General features: G+C 39.5%; 1 non-coding gene across 1 annotated transcript; it reads right to left on the bottom strand.

Moving 5' to 3' along the window:
* Positions 1-7,375: 7,375 nt before the first annotated feature.
* On the bottom strand, positions 7,376-7,449 carry trnan-auu (transfer RNA asparagine (anticodon AUU)). Its single transcript has one exon. It is a non-coding gene; the product is annotated as a tRNA-Asn (tRNA).
* Between the last annotated feature and the right edge of the window lie 1,013 nt (positions 7,450-8,462).

Here is an 8,462-nt window from a genome sequence, read left to right as displayed (position 1 = left end):
TACAGCAATGCACAGCAGAGTCATGCTGAGGTTGTGAGTTTGAGCCTCAACTGGAGCAGTGTGGCCTGTGTATTTAGCTACTTGTTAAGGATTCGGCCAGTGAAACCGAAACCAAGTAATGAACCCACTTGCAGGACCCGATAGAGACAAGTCGTGATCCAAATACCATAGTCAAAGGAGAAAGCCGAGAGTCCAGGGGAAGCCAGTGATCCAAACAGGGAGAGAGTAGCCAAAGCCAGACCGTAATCCAAAACCGTAGACGAAGGAGAGAGCCGATAGTCCAGGGGAACCCAGAGATCAAAACTGAGAGTGAGCAACAGAAGCCGAGCCGTAAAAAAACGTAGTAAGAGGGGAGAAACCAAAGTCGGAACCTGAACAGTACGAAGAGGTAGAAGGCGTAGCGCAACTAAGTAGCTCGAAAGGAAAACCAATACTGAGCGAGGAGGTAGGGAAAGACTAGTGCTTAAATACAAGATGAGACGGAGGTGTAACCAGGTGATTATTTCTTCACATAACCCTTGCAGAAAATGAAAAATTAGGACCTCATCCTCCCAGTGAGTCTCTTCTGCTGCTACTCGAAAGTCTATGGCATAATCCTGTGCAGACCTGCGGCCCTGGCGGATAGATGAGAGGCGGTAGGCGGAGTCTTGTCCAGCTGAGGAATGACAAAAAAAAACCTTAAATTTCTCTAAAAAGAGATCATAGTCCTGTAACTCAGGAGCCCTGCGATCTAGTAGGGCAGTAGTTCAATCCAGAGCACGGCCAGTTGACAGAGAAACTACGAAGGCAATCTTGTCTTAAGGAGAAAAAAAAAGTTTCCGGATGGAGCCTGAAAACCAGCGCACACTGTGCTAAGAAGCCCCAACATCTCGTAGGGTTGCCGTCAAACCTGTCAGGTGGTGTAAGTGGAAGAGGTCGAGGAACGGGTGTAGAAGCTGGCGGGGGCGGAGCCGAAGCGGCAGCTCCAGCGTTACTTTCACTGTTACTGGTAGGCGGCATTGCTGACAGGTGCGCTGAAGTCTGTTGGACGGAAGCCTGTAACTGGAGTAAAGCTTGCCAGTGCTGATCCAAAACCGAGCGAAATTCCTCTTGCTCTGCTGGGTCCATGTTAAGTGGCTCAGTATTCTGTTACGGATTCGGCCAGTGAAACCGAAACCAAAGTAATGAACCCACTTGCAGGAGCCGATAGAAACAAGTCGTGATCCAAATACCGTAGTCGAAGGAGAGGTCCGAGCATCCCTCTTAAATCCCAGAAACACGTTTCTGTGAGTCAGTACTGGGTTTCTCTGTTCGAGGTTACAAGCAGAAACAATAAAAGCGCTGAAAGCAGGAAGTTATTTCTGCTCGTAGGCATAAACGTGTAAAAATACATTTTCTGATTCCTAAAACTTAATAAAATCCATGTAAGTCTCCTTTTCGTCCCCAATGCATATAACTGAATATAAACCAGTCAAGTTCAGCTACTTTTCTGATGTATATGAATACACTAGTTCTGGCGCAGCTGTTACAACAAAGATACTTACGAACTATTTTTTTCATACGAGCTCTTGCCGTTTTTAAATTGAATATTTTTTTATTTCGCTAAATCACACGAAACACCAACAACACTCATCGTAAGCATCTGACCAATCACATTCCTGAATTGTAAAAGTATTTAGTATTTATTTTTAACTTGTTTTATTTTTTAAAAAATTGTATACACCTGTTTTACATATTCTTGCCATTTTTGGTATTAGTGTATTGTAACTTCAAATTGATAATTCCTGATCTTTATAACTGTGTATCATTTCTTTTTACCTTGTTTTAATATATTTTAATTATTTTTGCATTTTATAGAACTTTTTTAATATATTGAGCATTTTAGCATACTCTTAAAATAGGACTATCAATGCTCCTGACTTTTAAACCTGTATTTATTCTGACATTTTTCTCTCCAACTGCAGATGAGGAGGGATGCATTTGATTTTAAATTGGTTGATTTTGGGGGAAAATGTACATTAATTTCTTTGTACGTATCATCAGTGGGAAACTTGGCATTTTGGGATGAATTGCAATCTTTACTGCAAGGCCTTCAGACTGATATAGAAATGATGGGAGATTTAAATGACACATTTGATAAATCAGACAGGCACAGTACAACATCTAAAATGGCAGAACCCTCTAAAGTACTGAAATATTTTAGGCACATTCATAATCTACAAGATGTTTGGTGGTTACTGTGTCCTGCTACCCTTTCATATTTTTTAGTGTGTATGAATCTGTCCCACTTCTTTTACTAGCTTTTAAGGAAGATTCTGAAATATCTGATTATGAGATCAAGCCAGAAAAAAAATGATGACAATTAGTAGGAAGAAAGATACAATGTATTGACAATGTAATATGCTTTAAAGGATTAAAAGGAAAATAAATACTTTATCTACGCAAACTAATTCAACTGAACTCCTCTAAACACTATGGCCTGAAGAATTGCCAAAGCACAATGTATCACTTTGGGTGACACTAAGGGAAGAGGAACACAACACTCAAAACCACAAACCACTTATTTTCAACAGCAAAAATATGCTTGAAAATATTTGACAAAAAAAAGAAACCTTACACGCATGGAAACCAATATTTATCTGCTAGGGTAGAATGCAGCAGAGAACAGTAGGGCAGAAGGTTAGTGTAACTCTATAGTGCATCACAGAGGCTGGTCTCTTCCCCTCATCATGCAGGCTGACTTGTTCACAGTGAACTGTCCTCCAGCGATAGTCAGCTGCAATCACTGACATCAGACATGATGTTAATACTCTGACAGCACTTTGGCTGATTTGGTTAATGTGTTTTCCTATTAAACAGGAGATCTTGAGTTCAAATCCCAGTGGTGCCTTTCTTCCCTTCTTGTCTTATAGAATGTATCACTATGGATGATCACGTGCGGCTTGATTTTGTTAAATGCAAGTTTTCATTTTCTTTGTAGAACAACTTGCTTTTCATGAAATTCATGCAGCTTGTGAAAGATGAAACACAGATCTTGCTTATCAGTGCAAAACAAATATCACAGGCTGGCAAGAATAAAGTCTTTTTTTTTTACCAAAAGCTTGCAAATGGAGAAAAGGGATGCACGTGAGTCTCTGGGAGCTGTTAATTGAAAGGTTAGTGGTTCGAGCCCATTTCTCATTATTCTACTTAATTGGATTTCTTAGTTAAACCTTAACCCACTTGATATTTGCAGGAAATGCAGTTGTTTTGTTCGTCGAACTACAACAAGTAAACAATTGAGTACATTAGTCATTATCACTGGGAATGACCAGTCATGGCCAACATTCAAGGGAATCGTATTCAGTCATGGACTTTGACCTTCAAATGGCTGGCAGGAGAATTCATTTATACTCTCGTTGCACCCTTAGTTTAAATATTTAAAATTACAACACAGATTTGTTGGAGAACTTGAAAAGCAAAAAAGACAGTTGGACAGCATGATTATGTTAGGACTGTACATTTCTATTTTAATACTTTTGTATATGTATATTAATTGTAATATACATGTAACCATAAATGCTGTTCTATATAAACATAAAGATTGTTGTATTTAATAATATTTTAGCGGAGGGCACAAGGGGGTTTATTATACCTTGCGAAACATCCAAGACAACTATAATAGAAGCTCATATTTTAATAAAATTTGCTTTAAAAGAAAACCAAAAGTTGTATGATATCATCCCTCAATATCAACGTTCAGTTGAAGGATTTGAAGAAGCAACAGCGATAGGTGAGTACATTGATTTTGGACCCATGCTTGCATCTGAATAATCTTTCCTCCTGGAAAGAATTAAAAACAGGTCTGTTTTGAGTCTCATGATGATGCTATTCTGGATCTGAAAAAAACACGCAAATTTGTTTCCGATGTATTTTTCAATTTTATCAGATTTTATCAGGTGAATGCAGTCGATACGTTCAAGTTTTTATATGATGACAGGACGTACACTTAGGGCTCAGTACTGATAACACTGCTGATATTGATGGAGTAGAAATAAGTGATGTATTGGCAGCTTTATCTGAGGCGAGAAGTCCTAGAACACCTACAAAAATGTAAGGATTCAGAGGAAGAAATATTTTTCTACCTCACCCAGTCCTATTGCATTAACGAGGCTGAAGTTGGCTGCTTATTCGCCAGCTTCTTATTCGTGTTTTTTGTTCCACCTTAAATGCTGCTGCTGTGATGTTATGCCGCCTTTCGCCTGTAGATGGCTCTCTATAGTCATTTTTAAAAATACTAATCCGAGTGGATTACTGCACATATCCTCAGTAAAGGGGAATATGTAAGTAATGATTATCCAAATTGCATTTTTGTATGAAACATCGAAAACAAATCGAAAACCAATTTTCAAAACTCATAATAACACAAACTGGCATGTTAGACAACAAGTAAATAAGACAAAGGCAAAACGTGAATTCTCAGTCTCAAAATCTTGCATTTTGCAAGAAATATTATTATAGCAGTTTACAATGGGACATTTAGAACATGGCATATGAGAATATATGGTTAACGGGGGATGAGCAAAGGGTGATGACACTTTCTGCTTATTGCTATGACCCTCCCTCCTGATTATAAAATCGTCTCACAATTCTGCCACTGAGGTGTGAGACACAATGTAACAGACTGTCAAAATCCTGAACTTCATGAAATGTTGCTGTACCATTTTTAAAATATGACCCTCTGAACATGGCATGTGAGGATTTATAGTCAACAAAATAGCACCCCTTCTGCTGATTTACTTTTTCCCTCCTTCCTCGTTACCAAAACATCTTAGTATTCCGACATTAAGGTAAGAGAGACAAAATCACTCATCATGAACATTTGTAATTACAAAACTTCACTGTTGCATTTCTGCGTTGTGACATTCTGAACATGGCATGTTGAAGTATATAGAAAACCTAGATCAGAACAGGCTAAATGCAATTCATAGTGATTTATATTTTTTTAATTCTTTCTAAATAAAAAAATATGTTTTTCAGTGATTATGACACTTTGGTATTACATAAAATATGCTTCAATGCCAAAATAAATAATAATGGAAAAAATACCCACAGTGGACATTCATAGTTGTGATTATAGGAATGTTATATATGTAACGTTGCCATAGCAAAATTAAATGTAGTGCACTCTCTGAAGGCACCAGTTCTGTAGGGTTTGGGCATTTACTGTGACAATTATTAATTGTAGCAGTAAATCACAAAGTTAATTCTTTTGATGGCTTTAGAATCCAACCATGCGACATAACTCAAACAACGCACACACACAGGTACTTATACACGAGGATACATTTATTAATACATAGAATATGCATATAAACCTAACAGATCTTATCGAGAGGGTTATCAGAATACAAAAGATATATATTCAATCAGTTACGAAGTGTTACACATATCAAGAGGACATATGTTCGGTATATCATTCATTTAGACTGTTTCATAATTGAACTTGGTTACAACTTCTACATTAGATACTCAAAACAAGTACATAACTCTTAGGAATTAAATTGATATCAACTGGTTGGGATAACAATTGAATTCTCGAGCTGTAATGCATTGAAGTTGAATACTCATCCAATTTCTGGGGATTCAGATCTCCTGCAGGCACAAAGAATCAGCTGCAGGCTTGTTGCTGTCCAATCCGCGCTCTCTGGCTCCGTGCCAGGCTGTGCTGTGCGGCTTGCGACGGTGCGCTGCTGATGCTCACTGACCGGCTAGTTAGTGTTGGCTTTAACTAGCAAAGTTTGTGCACAGGAGAAAAGATGACTGTGAGTCCCAGCAAGTAAGGAAGAGGACCAGTTCGTTCCTGATGAAGAGCTAGTTCTGAATAGTGATTCAGCTGTCCACAGTTCTGACCTGTTCACGAGGCTTGCTGCTGATGCTAACCTTGGGTGGATCCTCTGGTTACTCTCTGGCAACCTCCGCTCTAGACTCTTAGAACAAAGCAAAGTTCTGGCACTCGGACACACTGGCCGTTCCGTGGTTGTCCGGGCTAAGTCTCAGGATGGTCAGGAGGCGCGCTGCGAGAATGTCCTGCCCTTGGGAGCCTTCTGCTCCTGGGCTGTCCTGCCCTGGAATTCTCCTTTGAATTCCCTTTAGAAAAGTCCACAGAATTCTCACCGAAGTCCTGAATCTCTCAGGCTCTCTGTGTTGCCTGTTTTTACCTGGAGGAACTTCAGCTCGTTGATTGGCTGAAAGTTCCATGGGCATCAGAGTCCCACGTGGGTTACTCGGCCCTACCAGTCCCTGATTGGTTGATCAAGGTGAGATATGAGTCACTTACTCCTGACACTTAGGAATGCAGTCCAGATGTCCATCTGGCACTCCCTAGACAGATAGGCGCCAATGGATGACCATTGATCATGATAGCCAGGCTTAGCTAAGTGCATCCCCCTTTGGGAGCTGTCCTAGGAAACCTTATCAAAGGAAACCTTAAATCAGCCTGCATGAATAGTTTCTCTGTGGCTGCACCACAGAGATGAACAGAGAGATGAGGCCTAATTTGGGAAAGCTCAGAAACACTTAATTCTGCCTTATTAATAAGCCTCGCCGCTACATATATCAGGTGGGTAGCTGTGTCAGCATGCGTAGGCTGCAAAGGAAAAAGTAAAGGATTATTCCATGCTAAAAAGAGAAGAAAGGAAACATAACGTGTTGGCCGTGGAACCTTCTTCAGGTGTGAGAAAGACAGGGCAGTAAGCAAGGATAATTTTCTTTTTATCTTTGCTGACTGCAGTTTATCTTTGATGACAACATCAAAGACGTTAGGAAGTTTTACGGCTAACAGCTCCACATCAACTTCCTTTTATAACTAACCTCATCAGATCCCTCAACTCCCAACTCTTCCAATTTCTCACTTCAGAAAAGGATAAAAAACTCAATCATCCTCTACAGAGAAAAACCATCAACACCCCTACCACCTCCACCAATCCTAACCTTGTTGTTACTATACCCTCTGACCTTTCCCAATCACCCCTTTGCATCCTCAGCTAACATATTTTAAAATTACAATAGACTGTATAGTATTTATGTTTAAAATTAAGGTAAATATGTCAAAATATCAAAATCCAACTGCACAGTGCTATCGTAACAATGCTTGTCAAGTTCTCAAACAAACCTGCATTGTATTTTTAAAATATTTCAGCAGAGGATTCAACTGGAGTATAAATGACGATTCGACGATAATTTTTCTTGGGTGAATATGGTTTTCTGGGGAGTTGTGATGTTGGGCATTATTGGACATTTCCCGGTTACCCTGACACGTGTTAAACACTCGCATTTCCTGCAAATATTAAAATGGTTATGGTTTCGCTGAGAAAACCAATCGACCGAAGACAACGTTTACATCGCGAAAGAAATCCGTCCCTGGGTGGAATCGAACCACCAACCTTTCGGTTAATAGCCGAACGCGCTAACCGATTGCGCCACAGAGACTAACTGGCGTGTTGTGCTCTCGAATCACAAGTTTTCGGTTAAAAAAAAATTACCGTTTATTTTGCCAGCCTGTAATATTTCTTCTGCACTGATAACCAAGAATTGAATTTCATTTTTCACAAGCTGTGTGAATTTCATCAAAAACAAATTTTCCAGAAAGGAAATGAACACATGCATTTAACGAAATCAAGCCCTTTGTGATTGCCCGAAATGGTACATTCTGTACCACAAGATACTGTGGGAAGAAAGATACGGCTGGGATTTAAACCTCGTTTCTTTTGTTTAATAGACAGGCGCTTTAACCAACTAAGCTACGGTGACAGGATGACCATCACCTTTTACAGCCACTTGGACATACCGCTCTGAGACATCTGCGTTCAGTAAGCGCTAAACCTGCGCTCAGAGCAAATTGCCTCTTTTACATAGCAGCCCCGACACTGAGACTTTGCTTTTATCTGGCATTTTTCATGTCCAATGCGTTTGACATCTCCCAAGGGCTACAGAGTTCTTTTGCGACTATTTATTCTTCTTTTTTTCTTTCTGTGCGCTTTGATAAAAAAACGAGAAATCGTGCAAGGGAAAAATGTCCTTTTTTTCATAGAGAAAACGTGCACCAGGAAATGTGTTGAGAAGAAATGATTTAACATTATACGTGACCTAACTTACCGGAGCAAATGCTCACCCGTCGAGGTCTGCTTTACTACAAGAGTGAAGTAGAGTGAAAGATTTGATAATTTCTCGGCGTTGTGGAAGAAAACAGTCTTTTTTTGAATTCTAAATCAGTCGAAATTTCAGTGCGATACATAAACCCTTTGTCTGATTTAAAGAGATTATATTTTAAAACTCATAAAAATGTAGAAAACACCTGTTTCTCACTTTGAAATTTTAAACGGGGCGGTGTATTACTGGTAGCAGCGCTGAGCACACTATGGTGCAATTCAGGTTATGTGATATACTGTACCAGAGGTTTAATAAATAACGCGTCTGATTTCGGATCATAAGATTGTAGGTTC

Source organism: Atractosteus spatula, chromosome 10 (genome assembly GCF_055471065.1).
Source record: "Atractosteus spatula isolate fAtrSpa1 chromosome 10, fAtrSpa1.hap1, whole genome shotgun sequence".
Taxonomy (NCBI): Eukaryota; Metazoa; Chordata; class Actinopteri; order Semionotiformes; family Lepisosteidae; genus Atractosteus; species Atractosteus spatula.
This window is presented reverse-complemented; position numbering and strand designations above follow the sequence as displayed.